The 18456-nt window shown below is 50.0% G+C and overlaps 4 non-coding genes across 4 annotated transcripts; 3 read left to right on the top strand and 1 right to left on the bottom strand.

Annotated features, from left to right (window-relative positions):
- Positions 1–2497: 2497 nt before the first annotated feature.
- Positions 2498–2571, top strand: TRNAT-AGU. The gene has a single exon. It is a non-coding gene; the product is annotated as a tRNA-Thr (tRNA).
- An 11091-nt stretch (positions 2572–13662) lies between these two features.
- TRNAF-GAA lies at positions 13663–13735 on the top strand. Its single transcript has one exon. It is a non-coding gene; the product is annotated as a tRNA-Phe (tRNA).
- Positions 13736–16248: 2513 nt separating this feature from the next.
- Positions 16249–16342, top strand: TRNAI-UAU. Its single transcript has 2 exons — positions 16249–16286; positions 16307–16342. It is a non-coding gene; the product is annotated as a tRNA-Ile (tRNA).
- Positions 16343–18125: 1783 nt separating this feature from the next.
- TRNAS-AGA lies at positions 18126–18207 on the bottom strand. The gene has a single exon. It is a non-coding gene; the product is annotated as a tRNA-Ser (tRNA).
- Positions 18208–18456: the final 249 nt, after the last annotated feature.

Raw genomic sequence — 18456 nt, 5'->3', positions numbered from 1 at the left:
CTTTGCCATTACTGGGTGTGAAGGGTTAAAATCCATGTGCATTTTATATAACAACCTGGTCTATGGATTGTGCCAGCTCTTTTCCAGAGCCAAAGTCCAGAATATGGTCAAGGGACCAGGGGCCTAGCAAATCGTGATCAGCTAAGAGAAAGCTGGGTAAACAGAAAGCCTTGCTTGCTAAGATAGGCCTGGTCAGCAAATTGCCAGGTGTTGGAGCTAAGAACTAAATAATTGTGTCTTATTCAGAGTTGCAGATTGAATAAAGAATCCCTGTTCCTATTGTGTTAGTCTCTTCTGTAGGGAGACGTTCTTCCCACAGATCCAACCTTGAGTTTATGAGAAGTTGGCACATGTCAATATAAGATATGGCATCCTTCCACCTCCCTTCCCAGGGACCAGTGCCTGCCTTTAGACACACAGAAAACAATCTTTATTGCCATATACTTTCACTGTTTCTTTGCTTTAACCCCTAGGAATGTACCTGTTGGACAATCAAAAGAGTTGCTCCATTCCTGTGGACCTCAAATCAGAATTCAACATATATATTTTATACTACTAACATTTTATCAAAGTATTAATTAAATGTTAACTTGCTAACTTGAGACCATGGGTGGAGACATTATGTAACCTGTTCACCATTGGCTACTGTCTTATCTTGTCTTGGTGCAAAATCTATCCCGGGGTGTGGAACTGCCTTCCCCGTCACTTTCCCCCGCCCATGGAAAACCTATATATTCTATTGTAATCAATTGATTGGCAGTGTCTCTGAGCCTAATAAGCCAGGTGACACTCCGCCAGCGCTGCGTGTAATAAACTCCTATTCTTGACCTCTACAGGGTGTAGATTTATGTCCTTCACAGACATCTGCTGAATAAAGAGGAGATTCAGCATCCAGCACCCAGTGGTGCCTGGCTGAATGCGTCTCCTTTCCCCGCAGCTTGGTGATCTTTTGAGGAAATGGAGAAGACTGCCTTTGCCTAGCTGTACATTGCTTGCAAAAGAAACAGGTCTTTTTGGTGACAAGTGTTGAAAGGAGCCATTAGACGAATGTGGAGACAAGAAAACATCCCCTAACTGAACTTGCATCTGTGGATGCTGAAGCCACAACACAGAGTGCTAAACGCTATATGACCATGGCTGGTGTCAGAAGAGTCTCTACCAAAGCCTTTTTCCACCACCTCTCTGTGCACAGAACTCCTGGTAGTGTGATGGCTGCAGGCAGTGGAGAACTCTATTTTGGCATCTCTTTGTCGATGAACATCTGCAGTGGCTGTTAAAAGGCCTCTGGATAGTGGTCTTTGGGAAGAGCTGGCTGAAGAGCCTTCCTAGTAACCAGGAAATCCTGGCTTGGCCTGACAGTTCTTCCTTGCTGAACCTAATGTCTCTGTTGGCTCCTTTTTTGTATCTCTTTTCATAAAAAGAAAAGACCTGTCAGCAGAATCCTTCTAAGTAGTGGTTCAAGACAGAGAGAGCCTTCCTTGCGGCTAAGTCTTGGTGCCATGGGGCATGTCTCACCACTGTAGTGCCTCCTGCTGGCCGTCCTGGCAATTAGCTCTGGTCCCTCGGTGCACCTTCATCTAGTGGCATCTGGCTGCCATCTGTCATTAGGACCCATATCGCTCTCAGGACTTCAATGTCCTCTTATGGACACAGCCCTCTGGCTGTGCCCCACTCAGGTCTCTCCCCCCTTCCAGGGGGCAGCCGTCCTCTACCCAGACACTTGCCTCAGTGGCCAGCTACAGTCCAGGGTGTAGCCACCTGTGTCAGCGGCGACTGAGGCAAAAGGGTGCACCTCCAACCCCTGCCATCTGTTTCCCTGGACCACTTCCCCACAGACCTAGCACCTTCCTCCGCCTTTGTATCAGGGCCTCAGTCTGGCAGTAGTCGGCCAGGAGGTCACTCATGCTCCCCTTACCCACCCAGCACTACTCTGATCATGGTGCCCTCCCTTCTCCTTCCTTCAGGGCAGCCAATCCTCCTTCCTCAAACTCCAAGGAAGCTACCCCTCTGATACTAAACTCCAAGGAGTGACTGACTCTTGCTGTGCTGAGCAGCCCTTTATATATGGGCTGCTCCAGCAAGCCTTCTCCTGATTGGCTCTCCCAATAAGCCCTCTCCTGATAGGCTGGGTTCTGCACAGCCTCTGCAAGGCTGCCTTAATCTTTCTTCTGCTTGTTTGGGGCAGCCACCCCACCACACTTGGAAAGCGGCAAATGAGAAATCTAGAGCTGAAGGAAAGGTTACCATGACTCAGAACTGAGCCAAGGTTGCTGCGACTGAAACACAGATCACTAACCACTATATGATCACAGTGGCTGGTGGGAGAAGCACATGTTAGAAGCCCTCTGTCAACTCAGCTGTGGCTTGCTGTGCACGGAGAGCCAGACACCTCAAGGTCTGCAAGTCTTGAGGGAAATGGGGAACATCTGTACTTTGGAATTTGCAGGTGTTATCCTGAACCTTCAAATGGAACAGTTGTAAACCCTTTTGCAAGGCAGGCACCATGGCTTAGCTGGCTAAAGCACCTGTCTAGTAAACAGGAGATCCTGGGTTCAACTCCCAGTGGTGCCTTGTTGCATGGCTTTTGTCTCCTCTGCTCACATTTTCCTGTGTCTTTCTAGGAAACAGAAGAGACCTCCCTTGGTATCCAAGTAATTGCTTGCTAAGGAAAAGGCTTCTTTGGAGAGAAGCATTGGAAAGAATCAAATCACAAGCCTGGAGTTGATGAAAAGGCTGCTGTGACTGGCATTGGCATGGCGGTTGCTTCGACTGCAATTGCTGCAACACGAGAGCCTGTGCCACACGTCCTTGTGATTTGCTGGGGATGTCCACACACAGAAGTCATGTCACCTTCCTTTTGATTGTCACTGATGAGAAATGGAGCAGCTGGGAGAAAAGTCCCAGAGAGCAGCACTGTGGCTAAGCTGGGCCAGGCACCTGCCAGGTAAAGTGGAGGTTAGGGATGCAGCACCCAGTGGTGTCTTGCCAAATGTGTCTGCTCTTCCAACCTTTTGGTCAATCTTTTGAGGAAGCAGAGAAGATGCCTTTGCCTTGCAGTGCAGATGCTTCCAAAAGAAACCAGTCATTTTTTCTGAAAGTGTCGGAAGGAGGCACCTAAGAAACATGGAGACAAGGAAAAGGTCATCGTAACTCAACTTGCATCCATGGCTCTTGAGGCCACAACGCAGAGCACTGAGCACTGTACGACCACAGCTGGTGACAGAAGGGGCTTTTCCAAAGGCATTTTCCACTAGCAGGGTCCTCTCTGTGTGCAGAATTCCTCGTCGTTTGATGTCTGCAGGCCCTGGAGATCACCCAGGCTTCAGTGTGAACACAAATATCTGCACCACAGTTTTTAGCCCCTCAGCTTTAGCTCCATGAGCCCAAGTCAGATGACCCAGGCCAGCCTTGCTGCCATATTTATCCCAGGAGAGATGGACTCTAAGGGTATGTCTCCATTGCAATATAAGCTCAGGTGTGGCACGCTCTACTCAAAGCAGCGCCTTGGAAGCCCCATATTCACCACTCTCATATAATGATGACACGGTTTGTACAAAGTCTGCCTTGTGAGGTATCATTTCAAAAATCTTGATCTGTTGTACATTAATATCGTGTTGGATTGTGTGTGCTCGCATTGGTTGGGAAGTTATGAAGTTTTGCTCTGTGTGTGTTACTGAGATATGTTATGAGGTGGGGAAATGCCCCCCACCAGACTTTCAGGTGCGACAAGGGAGGAGCCGGACTCGCTGCTGGCCCATTGAAGGGATTCACACTCCCAAGGACTATCCCAGGAACCGTGTACAATGCAGACTTCTCTGAGATAGCACAGCGACAATGGACACTGCTTGACTCACATCGTAGCAAAGGAGCTTCCTAGCAAGTTGGAAGACACTATGAAAGGGGGGTAGAGACATTATGAATTGGCCTCTCTCCCCCACAACTCAATATCTGTAAACACATCCGGAGGACAAACACTTAACTGAGATAAATCAGAAGAGAATAATAATAATAATAATAATAATACATTCATATCAAAGTCCCCAACCAGACTAGTATTGGTGTTTCAGCAGAAAATTTTCAGTCTGGGGGATTTTGTTTTCTCAGTCAGACCTTGCCAAGGGAAGCAGGGAGAAAATGTTGGAGTTGCCTCCTTCAGAACAGCTTGGCCTAGACACTAGCTCTGGTTCACTGTTCTGGCCTTGCTCAGGATGGGGGTATTTTAATTATTTCAGCAGGTCCCAGGGTGTTTGGGGGAGATGATGAGGATGTTACCTTTTGAGATAAAAACTAAGAAATACAGGACTAGAGAATTCTTTTTTTTTTAAAGAAATCTGGGATTTAGACATTTAATTTAAAGCAAGGGAGTTCTGAGTTCCTGAGAAGGTTTTTGTTTGCAAGAAGCAACATTGTTGGGTTTGTTATTGTACCAATGGGGGAGATGGTTGTCTATAAAGGAGGGATGAAGACTAAATGTGTCCGATGAGGATGGGATTCGAACCCATGCATGCAGAGCACAATGGATTAGCAGTCCATCACCTTAACCATAGAATCATAGAATTCAAGATCAGAAGGGACCATTATGATCATCTAGTCTGACCTCCTGCAAGATGCAGGCCACATAAGCCGATCCACCCACTCCTTAGCAAGCGACCCCTGCCCCATGCTTCGGAGGAAGGCGAAAAACCTCCAGGGTCATTGCCAATCTTCCCTGGAGGAAAATTCCTTCCCAACCCCAAATATGGCGGTCAGCTGAACCCCGAGCATGCGGGCAAGACTCTCCAGCCAAACCCTCTGGAAAAGGTTATATCATACCATTGACCCATTGTACTATTTACCAGTGTGGCACTTAATTGACCTATTGACTAAGCCCGTTATCCTATCATACCATCTCCTCCATAAACTTATCTAGCTTAATCTTAAAGTCATGGAGGTCCTTCGCCCCCACTGTTTCCCTCGGTAGGCTGTTCCAGTATTGCACTCCCCTGATGGTTAGAAACCTTCGTCTAATTTCAAGCCTGAATTTCCTGACTGACAATTTATATCCGTTTGTCCTCGTGTCCACATTAGCACTGAGCTGAAATAATTCCTCTCCTTCCCTGGTATTTATCCCTCTGATATATTTAAAGAGTGTAATCATATCTCCTCTTATCCTTCTTTTGGTTAAGGAAAACAAACCGAGCTCCTCAAGTCTCCTTTCATACGAAAGGCCTTCCATTCCTCGGATCATTCTAGTGGCCCTTCTTTGTACCTGTTCTAGTTTGAATTCATCCTTCTTAAACATGGGAGACCAAAACTGCACACAATACTCCAAATGAGGTCTCACCAATGCCTTATATAATGGGACTAGCACCTCCTTATCCCTACTAGAAATACCTCGCCTAATGCAACCCAAGACCGCATTAGCTTTTTTAACGGCCACATCACATTGCCTACTCATAGTCATCCTACGATCAACCAGGACTCCTAGGTCCTTCTCCTCCTCCGTTACTTCCAACTGGTGCGTCCCCAGCTTATAACTAAAGTTCTTGTTAGTCATCCCTAAATGCATAACCTTACACTTCTCACTATTGAATTTCATCCTGTTACTAATACTCCAGTTTACAAGGTCATCTAAATCTCCCTGGAGAATATCCCGATCCTCTTCCGAATTGGCAATACCCCCCAACTTGGTGTCATCCGCAAACTTTATCAGCCCACTCCTACTCTTGGTTCCCAGGTCAGCAATAAATAGATTGAATAAAATCGGACCCAAAACCGAGCCTTGAGGAACTCCACTGGTAACCCCCCTCCAACCGGACAGTTCCCCCTTCAATACTACCCTCTGCAGTCTCCCCTTTAACCAGCTCCTTATCCACCTCTGGATTTTCATTTCGATCCCCATCTTTTCCAATTTAACCAGTAATTCTTCATGCGGTACCGTATCAAACGCCTTACTGAAATCCAGATATATTAGATCCACCGCATTTCCCTTGTCTAAAAAATCTGTTACTTTCTCAAAGAAGGAGATCAGGTTGGTTTGGCACGATCTACCTTTCGTAAATCCATGCTGTAATCTATCCCAGTTGCCATCGGCCTCATGCTCCGGAACCACTCTCTCTTTTAAGATTTTTTCCATGACTTTGCATACTACAGATGTTAGACTAACAGGCCTATAGTTCCCCGGGTCACTTTTTTTCCCCTTCTTGAATATAGGAACTACATTAGCTAATCTCCAGTCAGTCGGTACAATCCCCGAATTTAGGGATTTATTAAAGATTATCGCTAACGGGCTAGCAATATCCCTCGCCAATTCCCTTAATATTCTAGGATGAAGATTATCCGGGCCCCCCGATTTACTTCCGTTAAGCTGTTCAAGTTTGGCTTCTACCTCAGATACCGTAATGTCTACCCCCATATCTTCATTCCCATCGGTCCCTCTATCACTATTCCTTAGCCCTTCATTAGCCTCATTAAAGACCGAGGCAAAGTATTCGTTCAGATATTGTGCCATTCCAAGATTATCCCTAATCTCCACTCCGTTTAAAGTTTTAAGCGGTCCCACTTCTTCTTTCTTGGTTTTCTTCCTATTTATATGGCTAAAAAACCGTTTGCTATTGGTTTTAATCCCCTTCGCTTGGTCCATCTCCACTCGTCGCTTTGCCTTTCTCACAGCTTCCCTGCACCCTCTGACCTCAATAAGGTAGGTTTCCTTGCTGATCCTTCCCATTTTCCACTCCTGGTACGCTTTCTGTTTTTTCTTAATGACCCCTCTAAGACGCTTGCTCATCCAGCTTGGTCTAAAACTGCTACCTATGAGCCGTTTCCCCCTTCTCGGGATACATGCCTCTGACAACTCCTGCAACTTCAACCTGAAGTAACCCCAGGCGTCATCTGCCCTTAGATCCCTAAATATGTTAGCCCAGTCCACTTCCCTAACTAGTCGCCTTAATTTAGTAAAGTTAGCCCTTTTGAAATCGTACACCCTAGTCTCAGATGCACTATTGATTATCCTCCCATTTATTTGGAAACGAATTAGCTCATGATCACTCGAGCCAAGGTTGTCCCCTACAACAATTTCCTCAACAAGGTCCTCGTTACTCACCAAAATCAAATCTAAAATGGCATCCCCCCTCGTCGGTTTAGCAACCACTTGATGAAGGAATTCATTAGCTATCACGTCTAGGAAAAGCTGAGCCCTATTATTATTACTAGCATTTGTTTCCCAATCTATATCCGGGAAGTTAAAGTCCCCCATGATCAAGCAGTTTCTATTAGTGTTTACCTCCTTAAAAACATTAAAGAGCTCTCTATCCGTCTCCAAGCTAGATCCCGGCGGTTTATAGCACACCCCAATCACTATCCCGGGTGAGGCTCTGGTAGTTTTCTTTCCCAATGTGACCATTGCCCAAACAGACTCTGTATTATCCATTGCATTGCTAGTTATCTCATTACATTTCACCTCATTATTGATATACAGTGCTACTCCCCCACCTTTACCTTTGCATCGGTCTTTCCTAAACAGCACATACCCTTCCATACCTGTACTCCAGTCATGGCTACCGTTCCACCATGTTTCGGTTATTCCTACGATATCCGGTTTCAATTCCCGGACCAGGAGCTCCAGTTCCTCCATTTTGTTACCTAAGCTTCTCGCATTGGTGAACAAACATCCTAATTTTTCCTGTTGGGCTCCTCTCACTCTTTTCACCCAACTCGGTAGGGACACAGTACTTCCAGTATGACTTATAGATCTAGTATCCGTCCCCGACCTCTTCCTTACACGTAACTGCCCCCCTCTGGCTATATATCGGCCACCTCATCAGAACTGCTAAAAGATAGACAGAAGGAGAAATCTAAGGCCAGCAGGGATAGGGACAATAAGGAGTTTTGAAACGCTAAGTGGACGTAGGGGCTGAATGAGCTCCCCCCTCACATCTAGTGAGGAGTTGGGGGAAAGACTTCAGGAACAGACCGTGTTTGCATAGACACACCTACTCTGCCTAGCTATGCAGCATGATGGAGCCACTTTCCCAAGATGAGCAGTTTTGGCTGGTGGTGGGTTACAAATCACTTTAGGATTGAGTGGAATGAAATGTTATTATCCTTCCTGCATGAGTGAAGGGCAGCAGAACATACCTAGTCGGTCCTGATAGGGGGTAGGTGGGTGAGGAATAGCTTTTATTGGACTGCATAGAAGCAATTGAGGACGTCACCCTAAACCAGTGGTCCCCAAACTTTTCACACTGTGCCCTCTTAGCCATGGCCAAGGCCCCCCGGAAGCTGCGGTCGAGAACCAGGGCTGGGAGTGGGGCTGTGGCTTGCTGGGGAGAGGGGTGCAAACACAGGGAAGGGGGTCGCAGCTGGGCCAGGGGCTCAGGCTCAGGCTTAGGGTAGGGTGGGTGAAGAGCTGGGACAGAGTGGGGCTGTGTGGTGCTCCCTCCCTGCCCTCCATGGGGGCTGGCTCAAGCCTGAGGTGCCCCCATGAACATTCCTCTGTGCCCCCCTAGGAGGCATGCCCCACATTTTGGGAATCACTCCCCTAAACTGACCCCTAGTCACCAAGCAGGGGCTAGTGGTGCCAAAGCCCAGGGACAGGGAGCTTTGCCAGAGTGGAGCCTGCAGGTCACATGCTGGGGTCTGACCCAGGGTCAGTGCTCTGGAACAGCTCTGAACCAAACCCAGGCAGAGCCCTCATCAGTGTGACACCGCCCAGGGGACGCTGTCACTGGGGGAAACCTCCTTGCCTGCAGCACCTCCTGGGACTGACCTTGGACCTTTCAGCACCCCTGTTCCATGCCAGGAGCTTCCTGTAGTGAGTCACCTTAGCAGGACACCGGGGAAAGCCTTACACCCCCCCACCCCGCAAAGGAGTCCTGCACCCCCATCTTCCACAATCACCAGTGACTCTCAGCCAGCGCTGTACAACAGAAGGTTTATTAGTGGTCTGGAATCCAGCCTGGGAAAGTTCTGTGTTAGCACAGGAAGCAGGAAGATTCAGCAACGTCCATCTTCATGAGACCCAGAACTCAAAGCCTGGGCTCTCCCCTTGAGTCCCCAACCCAGCAGACTCCTTGCTTCCAACAGCCCAACTCAGCCAGGCCCTTTTCCCCTCTTCTGTCCTTTGTTCTGTTTCCCCGGTAACCTGCTCACCTGGCCTCCACCTCGTTCTTTGTTCTCCAACTCATCCCAGCCAGCTGGTGTCTTGCAGCAGGTGCGCCCCGGCCAGCAGTTGCTTGGAGACAGAATTTGTGGCCATTGTCTGGGCCCAGGCAGCTGGACAGCAGCCACACCTGCCCTTTGGGGGTCTCCGCAGAGTAAACACCCTTGTCCCAGCACCGAGATCAGTTGTCCCAAAACTTTTTGAGGGTCAGGCCCCCCCTTACCCTTGTCCGTGCCCCCATGAGCCACACCTGGGAATGGGGCCACAGCTGTGGGGGAAGGGATGCAGAGAGGGGTAAGGGGGCTGAGGCAGGGGCCAGAGCTGGGGGTGGGGGCAGAGACCGGTAGCAGAGCCACAGGTGTAGGGCTGGGAGTGGAGCCCTGGGAGCCAGGCCAGCAGCCAGGGCCAGCAGCTGGGGCTACAGCCAGGAGCGGAGCTGGATGGTGCTCCCTCCCAACACACTCTGGGGGCTGGCCTAGGCCCCAGGTCCATTCCCCTGAGTGTTACTTCATTCCACCTGGCGGGATGCACCCTGCGTTTTGGACCTCTGACATAGATAATCATGCAACAAATAGGGGAAACTGAGGCATGCACAATATGCAAAACATTCTGAAAATTCCCACTTCGTCACAGGGGTGTCAGTGGGGTCTGAGCTGGGCAGCAGCACAGGGAGAGTGGGGAGGTTTCCCTTTGGAAAAATTAAACTGCAAAACATCCCCCTGTGTTCCCGCAAAAGTGTCTCATTCATCCCTTAACCCCCTCCCCATGAAAATCTCCACCCCTGCCCTGGCCCACAGAGACCCCCTCACTCCAATGCAGATGTTTAACTTTTCTTATTTTTCCTTGGCCTTGTGCAAACATTGTTCCCATCAAAATGATCCAGGGCTTTTACAATGAGAAAGAGAAAACAAACTAAATCAAACCCAAAGAAACCGCTATTGACCTCCCCGCCACAGACAGTTTGGGTCTGAATTTTTCTACTGAAACGTTGAGACAATAAGACTCTCACTGCTATTGTCCAGAAACAAACCTAAACCTCCCATGCAGTACCTGGGACATCTGTGTCTGACCCATCAAGGCTTCAGCTCCTTTGGTGAGATTTCCAGCTGCCCAATCCTGCTGCTATTCCAGGGGAGCAAATCCTGGCTCCTGTCGGCATTTATCTCAGCCCCGTTCTGTGTATCACAGGTTTCTCCGGGAAAGGGCAGTTCTAGGGGTAGTTCTCCATTCGGTTCTAGGGTCCAGTGATCCTCCTCCAAATCACGCTAGAACCTGAGACTCCTTCCCCTTCCCCAGGCTGTGGGCGGGGAGGCATTTCAAAGAGCTCTCGGCGCTATAGCACGTGGCTAAGGAGAGAGAAAAAGCCTCATACCCCCTCTGCTCTGGGTGCTGGGTTTAGTCCTGCAGCCTCTGCCCCCGACCTAGTGCCCTATGGCTCATCCCTGACCCTTGCTGCTGCTCCTTGCTATAGACTGTGAGAGGAGCGGAGGCAGCGCAGGAGCCTTCTGGGGATGCAGATCCGAGGCTTTGGGGAGACACATTGTCTGAGACATCAGAGTGCTGCAAACCCTGCAGCCACCCCCTCAGTCCGGGGCCTGTTCCAGCCCTGAGTCCGGGCTGCCGCGATCCCTCCCCCAGAGCAGGTGCCCACAGATAACAGCCTGGAAATAGGCATGTGAGACTAACTCCTGCTCTCCCTGACAGGGCCTCCCCTAGACCAAGTGGTGTCCCAGGCAAGAAGTGTCTTCAGTGCCCCCCAGCCCCACCCCAGCTCCATATGTTAAACCATTGAATACCTTATTTTTGTTGCATTTGTAGCTCATCGCATGATTTTGATGCACAATTTGATGCATGATTTTCTCTGTCATATAAAATACATTTTCATGCTAGGATGTGTAAACCTGTATTTATTCATGCCATGTATAAGCAAATAAAAAAAATCATTTCCTTTAAGCGTATAGAAACTTTTAAATTTTGACAGTAACTAAAATGTGCTAACATCTAGCAATGGAACTGTCACCAGCACTGGGTGGGCCGCTATTAAATAATGTTATAGTCGGAGATAGTGTTAGGATGTTAACCCCAGGCCTTTTGTTCAAAGGTCACTTCTCTCACCTTTCCCCCATGAACTGAAGCGCAGCATTCACGAGATCCGAAGACTAGTTGATGACATTTCTGAGTGCTAAAATAGCAAGCGATGGCCGTCTTGCATTGGCCATTGTTGACTTGAACGATGGTTTATCGAGAATAAGCTTCAAGGTGAGAAACAGCAGCCCAAAAAGGCCCCCTGCTGGTGCTGAAGTAGCTTGGTTGGAAGAGCATTAGACTGAAGATCTAAAGGTCCCTGGTTCAATCTCAGGCTTTAGCAGACTCTTTCTGCAGCAGTGGGCTGTTTCCTGGAAACACAGCAGTTCCTTTACCCAATGCAAGGCCCTCACTTTGGGCTTCTCTGCAGGAAAAGGCCCACCTGAGCTTTCTTTCTTCTCTTGCTCTTTCTCAGCAAAGGGAAGGAAAAGAAGCTCCCCTTCAAGCTGGAGTCACAAGGGTGACGTAAGGACGACTTCCTGAGCCCCGGCTCCAGTCCTCTGCTCTTCCAGCTGACCCACTGAAGAGCTGTTGCCATGTTCTCCAGGTTCACCCCTCGGTATGTGCCAGGGTGAGCACCACCAAAGTGCATGGAATTTGAGGGGTGGGGCAGGGCAGCGCACGGTGATGGAGTTTCTGTAGTGTAGCGGTTCTCATGGTAACCTGACATGCAAAAGGGCCTCAGCCCAAAACCAGGCAGAAACATACTGGCTTCCTTTTCCCAGCTCCCCATGCTGTCCAGCAAGGTGCTCCTCCTTCTGCCACTGGCCTGTCCCTGGGATAACCCCAACCCCCGCATGATGGAGGGTGGTGACATCAGTGGACAAAGTACCTTGGCGTCAGCCTGGGGAAGCTAGAGGAGTTACACCAGTCACCTTTTGAATGCTTGTGGCTTGGCCTCCTCTGCCCTGGGAGGTTGGCCTGCGGAGACTGGCTCCTTTGCGTGACTTTGAGTGAGGCAGGGATGGGGCAAAAGAGGAAAGTCGAGCTGAGGAAGGCAGGGCAGAAGCTAAGCGCCTCAGTGCGGCTAAGTGGGGTTAGTAGAGCACCACCAGTCGTTCTGCAAAGCCTGGGGAGGTGCGGTTGGCTGCTGGGAGGTAGAATCCTGTGCCTGCCTCTTGGCTTCCCAGGGGTGGCTACTTGCAGCCCAGGAGAAGAAGTGGGGTTCTGGATGGAAGGAAAAGAAGCAGTGGTGAGTCCTAGTGGGTGGCTTTCCGGCAAGATAGTTTTCCGGTTTAGGCTTGGGAGGAGCCTGCGAGCTGTGGGTGGAGTTGTTCCAGTGAGAACCGCTGCTCTCGTCTTGCAGACCTGGGGGCGCCAGTGACAGCTTGGGAGGGGGCAGGTGCTGGCTTGAGTGACTGGGATATAGGGAACCCAGCCTGCCCCTCTGGGCCAAGTCCACTGCTTGTCTCCTGCGTTGTGACATCCAGATTTAAACCTTCCCAGCATGTGCTGTGGCTCGTGTATTAAGCCTTCCTGGTGGGCCTGGCTGTTGCCAAAGTAGCTCATGTGGGAGTATATTAGATTGAAGATCTGAAGGTTTCTGGTTTGATACCAGGCTTTAGCACCCTCCTCACCCTGAGCATGTCATGCTGGGCTTTCTTCTGGGTGTGCAGCTGTCCCTTCAACTCACCAGTTTTCCTAATTTCAGAGGCAAGACTTGCAGAGGGCGTGTGGGGTCATGTGCCCCACCTGGGTTAGCTAACGCCTACTACATCATGTGGTGCTGCCAGCGCAGCAAGGAGGTGCCTGGGGCAGCCAACGGAAAGGGGAGGCACGTCCGGTTCTTCAGCGGCAATTTGGCCCACTCAGTCCCTCTCAAAGGGAAGAACTTGCTGCCAAAAATGGTAGAGCTGCCATTGATTGTGGATTTTTTTTGATTTTTTAATTATTTTTTTTGCCCCTTGGGGCAGGAAAAACACTGGATCTGGCCCTGCTTCATGGAAGACAAGTTGATAAATCCCAAATGAGTGGTGTTATATCAGTTCTCAGCCTGAGTCCTTGGGTCTTAATCCTGAGGTTATGTCAGGTTCCTCCGGTGGGGGTGTGGAGCAGCTGTTTGTTTTCCTGTTCACAATCCTCTGCGGTGTGAAAATCGGGGAGGAGAGGCAGAAGCCTCACTTCCCTCCCGAAATGACGTCCAGTGGGGGAAGCCAGGACAACAGGGGGGGGCAGCAAGTGGTGGCCAGACTCTGGCTGCCAGGGTCTAGTCTAGCTCAGGGTCCAGCTCAACCTCCTCCCCGCGCCACTGGCCCCCAGTCTCCTTCCACCGCAAGGTCAACCCGGGCACTAGAGCAGGAACAGGGTGAGGCAGCAAGTCAAGCTGAGCAAGGCAGGCAAAAGCGAGTCTTGTCTTCATGGGCCGCTCACAATGACATCCTTTTTGTGTGCAACTACCAGACAGAGAAGCAACAGGCCAAAAAAACTGCTACACAGCTGCTGAAGTAGCTCAGTTGGGAGAGCGTTAGACTGAAGATCTAAAGGTCCCTGGTTCAATCCCAGGCTTTGGCAGGCCCGTTCATCTCTCTTTGCACAGTGGTGGCTTGTTTTCTGGGAGCACAGCAGTTCCTGCACCCAAGGTGAGTCCCTGAGCTTGGGCTCTGCAGTAGGAAAAGATACTAGGATTCTGCCCCTAGTTGGCCGACCTGACCTTTAACAATGAGGGACGGGAGCTGTCTCTCCTACATGAGTTATTGGTGGACCCAATATGGCAGGAAGAGAGTGAGGCAGGGTGGCCCTCAGGAATGTTGCCAGAGGGGTTGCTGGGCAGTGACAGGCAGGTATAGGGGATGAAAACTCCTCTGTGCAGCTGAGCAAGGGCAGTACCCTGGAAGGGGCATCTGTGAAAATGGGAAGGTGGAAGGGATTTGGGGGCCCAGGAGGAGGCACTTGATGTTCAGTGACTTGGACATGGTGGGTGTTCATAAAATGCACATTAACAACTCTAGGGTAGCTTGATGGTGATTGGTGGAAGGGCCCATCTCTCTGGTCCTCCAGGCCAGTGAAGAATGATGGGGTTGGAGTCTTGTTCTTCACATTCATGGTGCGAGTACAGAAGGGGCTGGAGCTCTGACCAGGGAGAGCATTACTGGTGGGCTTTGTGCTCTGCAGCACTGGTTCTGGCTATATTAGTGTGTTTGGTCCCCAATTAAGGCGTGAAAGGAAAGTTCTATGGAAGGAACTGGCTCTCTTCCTCTGGACCGCACGGTGTTTGGTGTCGGGGGGGATTTCAATTGTTGCACCGGCCTGAGGACTGCTGGTCCTGTTTTCCTGATGGTCAGAGGAAACTCTTCTATGATGAGCACTACCTGGCGCAGGTCTGTAGCGAGGTCGGCTTAGAGGACGTGTTTCTCCACAGTGAACCAGTGGAGGGTGGGCAGTAACCTCCTATTCCTCTGACCCGAGCTCACACCAGCCGCAGAGGGGATACACCTTTCTGCGGGGACAGGCCAGGAGTCGCACGGACCGGATTTCCGTGAAGGAGAGCACGTCGACAGCCCAGTGCAGGGTGGTGCCAATGGACTGTTCGGATCACGCAGCTCTCACCGTGTGCTCAATGTGGGCAATTCCCTGACCCAGGGCAGAGGATATTGGAAGCTGAACATCCAGAGCTTGCAAGATAAAGGAGCAGGGGGGCGAGGCCTGGAGGTGTTGGCAGAACGGGAAAGCATCAGAGGGTTCTGTGGTTACCAGGGGGATTGGTGGGAGTCGGTGAGGGAGGAGTTGGTGGCTTTGTTCCGGCAGTCGGGCAAACACTACAACATTTAAGAAACCAGTGGTTCCAAGTCCTGCAGCGTCGCCTGTGGGATTTCCACAAGACCATCCAGGCAGGGGAGCCAGTCAGCGTGTGACTGTATGATCGGACCAAGCGACAGCTGCCCGAGATCCAGGAGATGAGGCTGCAGTTGGCTGATATGAGCGGGAGCACCGAGTGAAGGGAGAGGCAGCCTCCCCTGACATTTTTGCAGCCTGCAGGGAACGGAGACAAAGCAGGGGGATGTGGGGTCTCAGGGCAGGACCCATGGATCCGGTAGTGCAGGACTATAGTCGCTGGAGGAGGAGAGAGAGTCCTGCGAGAGGAAGCCGCTGGTGGGAAGCAATAAGTGCAGAGTGCAAACCAGCCAGCTGAGAGTCACAGGGGTCTAAAAAATGAAACAGCAGCTGGTCCCATGGTGTAATGGGCAGCACTTAGGACCTGGAATCTGAGTTCAAATCTCCTGCTCATAGCTGTGTTGCACAGGAACACATTTTAAATGAAGCAGCCTAGATAGTGTATATTGTCTCAGGGTCAACTAGAGTGAGGTTTTTCTCTCCTGCTGGGTGACTGATGCCCACTGGAGATAGGTCTCTGGTCTGGCTGGTTCAATGGGCGGCTATCGGTTGGGGGTCCCGGAACTTAACAGTCTGGCTAGAGATTCCTGCGGGTTGACCGGATGGTTGTTTCTCGCTGCTTCACTTGATGCCCAGAACTTTGGTCCCTGTACCTGCAGCTGCCACACTCTTCCTCTTGCCCACATGGCATTTAGAGGAAGGAGGGCCAGGGCCAGGCTTCATAGTCAGGGCTAGGCAGGAGGGAGGCAGAGTCCCAGGCGGGAGCCCAACACACCTCTCCTCCTCTGGGCACCTGGGGTGTTGTTCCCCCCTGTTCAGGCCCCCCTGGGGCCCTGCACTTCACACAGCTCTCCCTGATTTCAGCTGTTAGTGAGGGAGCCTCACTGCTAGCGCAGACTGGGCAGTTTCTTGCAGGAGAGACACTGTCCCAAAGCAGGACTAATGCTTAGAGCTGGTTCTCAGTGATTTCAGCTCTGTTGGTCTGCAGCAAGACTCTCCATTGAGTCTTAACCAGCTCTGTTATTACACAGGGAAGAACAAAAGGGTCAAATGGTGCCTGGAAGCCTTAAGAAGAATCCACCCCACCAAGTACAACACTTGTCGCTACCTGCTCTCAGCTCCACTGAGAATGTTTTGGGGTCACCCGTCGCCTGTATCAACCTAGGAGTCTCAGAGAATCCAAATTAACAGGTGCTCCAGTGGCACAATTGGTTAGTGCACAGTACTTATAGAGCAGTGCTGAGAGGAGCTATGCTGAGTTTGTGAGTTCAAACCTCACCTGGAGCTCTGGTTTTCATTAACCAAGTAGTGTCACCCCCTCATTTGGCCTGTGGAATGTAGAATTCAAGCCCTGGGGACCCTCACTTATTACCTCCTCTCCAGGTCAGAATCTACCATCCTTTCTCCCCCCCAGCCCCTGTGCCAGGATCCCTCAAGCAGAGCCTGGAGTCCTGCCCCTGGTGTCTGTACTATTGACACAGACTAAGTGACAGGGACAAAACACTCAAATCCCGCCTGGTGCGGGGAGCCAGGTTTGCTCTTCAAATTCTGTCCTTGGTACATTTCCAGGCCTGGGAATGTCCCACAACAGCATTTAATGGGAAGCTGCCTGCAGAACAGTTACACTGCACAGAGCTCCTGTGGAGGAGGGGTGGGAATTAGTAACATTTTGAGGATCGTTTGGGAAATGAGCCTTTGCTGACAAGGTTTGTCTCTGTTCATATTTCACCTTCAGGTGTTATGTTGAGGGATCTTTAGTATATTTTTGTGAGGTTAATAACTATCTCCTCAACTTTATTTACTCAACTTAAAAATTGGTCACTTGATTTTTGCATCTCCCTGTGAAAATACAACTGACACGTGTGGCTTTCTACACGGGGTCATGATGTTAAAGTTAAGGAATTCTGTCTCTGTACTTCTGGGGGGAGTGTTGCTTTTTTACAGCTGCCTCAGGGCCAGGCACACTGGGCTGTTAGCTGCACCCACTGTCCTTGCCAGGGGCCCCTGCTGAACCCTGGGCGGCTGCACTGCAGTGCTGGAGTGACTGCAGGTAGAGAAGCTGCTGTGGAGCAATGTAGAGCAGGTGCAGGAAGGAGACGGGGTCACTATTCACATTCTGAACTGCACAGTTTTCCAAATTTGGGACTAGATTCATAGACTTAAGGTCAGAAGGGACCATTATGATCATCTAGTCTGACCTCCTGCACAATACAGGCCACAGAATCTCACTCACCCACTCCTGTAACAAACCCCTAACCTATGTCTGAGTTATTGAAGTCCTCAAATTGTGGCTTAAAGACCTCAAGGTGCAGGGAATCCTCCAGCAAGTGACCCGAGCCCCATGCCGCAGAGGAAGTCGAATGTCCGAGAGCAATTCTAGGGGAAGGTGAACGCAGAGCAATGACACTGGAGATGCCCAGACCTCCAATAGGGGCAATGTGGAAATTAATAATGGGAAGATCATTTGTGAAATTAGTCGTCACTGACAAGATTTGTCTCTGTTCCTATTTCACGCTATGGTGTTAGTTAGAGGAATCAGTACAGATTTTTACTATATTAATTAAACACTTAATTTTATTTAATCAAGCCAAAAACTTAGTATCACTTATTTTTTCTCTGTCCTAGCAAGAATGAATTGAATTTTGTGACTTTCTGGAAAGTGCAGCGAGATTAAATGTGGGGAATTCAGTCTCTGTGTTTGTGAGCTGATGTTTTCCTCTCACAGGTCAGTGCCTGCATTGAAATACCCAGAGGGATCTAAGGGCTGGTGTACACTGGGCACTGAACTGGCAAAGTGATGTCTCCCATGGTGTGACCCCCCCACAAACCCATATAATTAAGGTGACCTAAGCCCAGGTTAGATAGTGCTAAAGAAAAAGAAGAATTGTTCTGTCCATGCAGCTATTACATTGATGGGAAAATCCCTCCAGTCACTGTCTAATCCAAAGTGCTATAGCAGTGCCACAGCAGCGTTTTAAGTGTAAACAGTGAAACTAGATTTATCTCCAGTTCGCACTGTGGATGCTCAGGCACTAAGACTACAATAATAACAACAGCAGCACAGCGCTTGCGTAGATGGCAGGATTCGAACCTGCGCAGGGAGACACCAATGGATTTCTAGTCCATCGCCTTAACCACTCAGCCACAACTACTTGACATGCAACCATTTTGCTGCATGATGATTTTGTTCTCACTGAATTGTCACTTTAAATTGTTTGCCCAGACCAGCTTCCCCAGCACACTCACGGCTGCGCATCTGTTTAAGTGTGTCCTGGGCTGAACAGCGAGAATTCCTGCCCATTTCCCTTCCGGCTGGAGCATGATGGGAGTGAGTTTGTGTTAATGACATTGCTGTAGATTGTTGTTCATTCCCCACTCTGACAATTCGGACAGTCCCTTTC

The sequence above is a fragment of the Mauremys mutica genome, unplaced genomic scaffold, assembly GCF_020497125.1.
Source record: "Mauremys mutica isolate MM-2020 ecotype Southern unplaced genomic scaffold, ASM2049712v1 000453F_np12_subseq_301792:370584_obj, whole genome shotgun sequence".
Lineage (NCBI taxonomy): Eukaryota > Metazoa > Chordata > Testudines > Geoemydidae > Mauremys > Mauremys mutica.
Note: the sequence above shows the minus strand (reverse complement) of the source record. Positions and strands in the feature narration are given on the sequence as shown.